Here is a 4,115-nt window from a genome sequence, read left to right as displayed (position 1 = left end):
CATACCGCAGCACGCGACATAGCGTTGCAGACGATAAGTACAACGGTTTCAGAGAGAAGAGCGGCCAATGTGACGATCTGGCTTTAAGTCGATTCGATAACAAATGACGAAAACGGACGGATGTCTCAGGTTTTTACTACATGTGAACACTTTTCACATTCTCCCGTGCAACTCGATTGCTAGTCCTCCTTTCATGCAGAATATTAAGGTCCTAGCTCATGTCCAAGGCACCAAAGCCAGCTAAAAAGTCAATAATCGATACCTAAAACTTGAATTGGACTACTTCTTACTGGCTATTACATCAACTTAGAAGCTTCATCTGTGTTCTACTATGGTGCTTTTCCTGTTTCCGCCTACGGCAACACTCGACATAGCTTTGCAGACGATAAGTACAACCGTTTCCGAGAGCAGAGCGGCCAATGTGACGATCTGGCTTTAAGTCGATTCGATAACAAATGACGAAAACGGACGGATTTCTCAGGTTTTTACTACATATGAACACTTTTCACATTCTTCCGTGCAACGCGGCTGCTAGTCCTCCTTTCATGCAGAATCTTAAGGTCCTAGCTCATATCCAAGGTACCAAAGCCAGCTAAAAAGTCAATAATCGAAACCTATAACTTGAATTGTACTACTTCTGACTGGCTATTACATCAACTTAGAAGCTTCATCTGTGTTCTACTATGGTGCTTTTCCTGTTTCCGCCTATGGCAACACGCGACATAGCTTTGCAGACGATAAGTACAACCGTTTCCGAGAGCAGAGCGGCCAATGTGACGATCTGGCTTTAAGTCGATTCGATAACAAATGACGAAAACGGACGGATTTCTCAGGTTTTTACTACATATGAACACTTTTCACATTCTCCCATGCAAATCGGCTGCTAGTCCTCCTTTCATGAAGAATGTTAAGGTCCTAGCTCATGTCCAAGGCAATAAGCCAGCTAAAAGGTCAATATTCAATACCTAAAACTTGAATTGTACTACTTCTTCCTGGCTATTACGTCAACTTAGAAGCTTCATCTATGTTCTACTATGGTGCTTTTAGTGTCTCCGCATACCGCAGCACGCGACATAGCTTTGCAGACGATAAGTACAACCGTTTCAGAGAGAAGAGCGGCCAATGTGACGAACTGGCTTTAAGTCGATTCGATAACAAATGACGAAAACGGACGGATGTCTCAAGTTTTTACTACATGTGAACACTTTTCACATTCTCCCGTGCAACTCGATTGCTAGTCCTCCTTTCATGCAGAATATTAAGGTCCTAGCTCATGTCCAAGGCACCAAAGCCAGCTAAAAAGTCAATAATCGATACCTAAAACTTGAATTGGACTACTTCTTACTGGCTATTACATCAACTTAGAAGCTTCATCTGTGTTCTACTATGGTGCTTTTCCTGTTTCCGCCTACGGCAACACTCGACATAGCTTTGCAGACGATAAGTACAACCGTTTCCGAGAGCAGAGCGGCCAATGTGACGATCTGGCTTTAAGTCAATTCGATAACAAATGACAAAAACGAACGGATTTCTCAGGTTTTTACTACATATGAACGCTTTTCACATTCTCCCGTGCAACTCGGCTGCTAGTCCCCCTCTCATGCAGAATCGTAAGGTCCTAGCTCATGTCCAAGGCACCAAAGCCAGCTAAAAAGTCAATAATCGATACCTAAAACTTGAATTGTACTACTTCTTACTTGCTATTACATCAACTTAGAAGCTTGATCTGTGTTCTACTATGGTGATTTTAGTGTCTCCGCATACCGCAGCACGCGACACAGGTTTGCAGACGATAAGTACAACCGTTTCAGAGAGAAGAGCGGCCAATGTGACTATCTGGCTTTAAGTCGATTCGATAACAAATGACGAAAACGGACGGATGTCTCAGGTTTTTACTGCATATGAACACTTTTCACATTCTCCCGTGCAACTCGGCTGCTAGTCCTCCTTTCATGCAGAATCTTAAGGTCCTAGCTCATGTCCAAGGCACCAAAGCCTGCTAAAAATTCAATAATCGATACCTAAAACTATAATTGTACTACTTCTTACTGGCTATTACATCAACTTAGAAGCTTGATCTGTGTTCTACTATGGTGCTTTTAGTGTCTCCGCATACCGCAGCACGCGACATAGCTTTGCAGACGATAAGTACAAGCGTTTCAGAGAGAAGAGCGGCCAATGTGACGATCTGGCCTTAAGTCGATTCGATAACAAATGACGAAAACGGACGGATTTCTAAGGTTTTTACTACATATGAACACTTTTAACATGCTCCCGTGAAACTCGGCTGCTAGTCCTCCTTTCATGCAGAATGTTAAGGTCCTAGATCATGTCCAAGGCACCAAAGCCAGCTAAAAAGTCAATAATCGATACCTAAAACATGAATTGTACTACTTCTTACTGGCTATTACATCAACTTAAAAGCTTCATCTGTGTTCTACTATGGTGATTTTAGTGTCTCCGCATACCGCAGCACGCGACATAGCTTTGCAGACGATAAGTACAAGCGTTTCAGAGAGAAGAGCGGCCAATGTGACGATCTGGCTTTAAGTCTATTCGATAACAAATGACGAAAACGGACGGATTTCTCACGTTTTTACTACATATGAACACTTTTCACATTCTCCCGTGCAACGCGGCTGCTAGTCCTCCTTTCTTGCATAAATTTAAGGTCCTAGCTCATGTCCAAGGCACCAAAGCCAGCTAAAAAGTCAATAATCGATACCTAAAACTTGAATTGTACTACTTCTTACTGGCAATTACATCAACTTAGAAGCTTCATCTGTGTTCTACTATGGTGCTTTTAGTGTCTCCACATACCGCAGCACGCGACATAGCTTTGCAGGCGATAAGTACAACCGTTTCAGAGAGAAGAGCGGCCAATGTGACGATCTGGCTTTAAGTCGATTCGATAACAAATGACGAAAACGGACGGATTTCTCGGGTTTTTACTACATATGAACACTTTTCACATTCTCCCATGCAAATCGGCTGCTAGTCCTCCTTTCATGAAGAATGTTAAGGTCCTAGCTCATGTCCAAGGCACCAAAGCCAGCTAAAAGGTCAATATTCAATACCTAAAACTTGAATTGTACTACTTCTTCCTGGCTATTACGTCAACTTAGAAGCTTCATCTGTGTTCTACTATGGTGCTTTTAGTGTCTCCGCATACCGCAGCACGCGACATAGCGTTGCAGACGATAAGTACAACGGTTTCAGAGAGAAGAGCGGCCAATGTGACGATCTGGCTTTAAGTCGATTCGATAACAAATGACGAAAACGGACGGATGTCTCAGGTTTTTACTACATGTGAACACTTTTCACATTCTCCCGTGCAACTCGATTGCTAGTCCTCCTTTCATGCAGAATATTAAGGTCCTAGCTCATGTCCAAGGCACCAAAGCCAGCTAAAAAGTCAATAATCGATACCTAAAACTTGAATTGGACTACTTCTTACTGGCTATTACATCAACTTAGAAGCTTCATCTGTGTTCTACTATGGTGCTTTTCCTGTTTCCGCCTACGGCAACACTCGACATAGCTTTGCAGACGATAAGTACAACCGTTTCCGAGAGCAGAGCGGCCAATGTGACGATCTGGCTTTAAGTCGATTCGATAACAAATGACGAAAACGGACGGATTTCTCAGGTTTTTACTACATATGAACACTTTTCACATTCTCCCGTGCAACGCGGCTGCTAGTCCTCCTTTCATGCAGAATCATAAGGTCCTAGCTCATATCCAAGGTACCAAAGCCAGCTAAAAAGTCAATAATCGATACCTAAAACTTGAATTGTACTACTTCTGACTGGCTATTACATCAACTTAGAAGCTTCATCTGTGTTCTACTATGGTGCTTTTCCTGTTTCCGCCTACGGCAACACGCGACATAGCTTTGCAGACGATAAGTACAACCGTTTCCGAGAGCAGAGCGGCCAATGTGACGATCTGGCTTTAAGTCGATTCGATAACAAATGACGAAAACGGACGGATTTCTCAGGTTTTTACTACATATGAACACTTTTCACATTCTCCCATGCAAATCGGCTGCTAGTCCTCCTTTCATGAAGAATGTTAAGGTCCTAGCTCATGTCCAAGGCAATAAGCCAGCTAAA

This window comes from Schistocerca gregaria, unplaced genomic scaffold (genome assembly GCF_023897955.1).
Source record: "Schistocerca gregaria isolate iqSchGreg1 unplaced genomic scaffold, iqSchGreg1.2 ptg000351l, whole genome shotgun sequence".
In the NCBI taxonomy this organism is placed as follows: Eukaryota; Metazoa; Arthropoda; class Insecta; order Orthoptera; family Acrididae; genus Schistocerca; species Schistocerca gregaria.
This window is presented reverse-complemented; position numbering follows the sequence as displayed.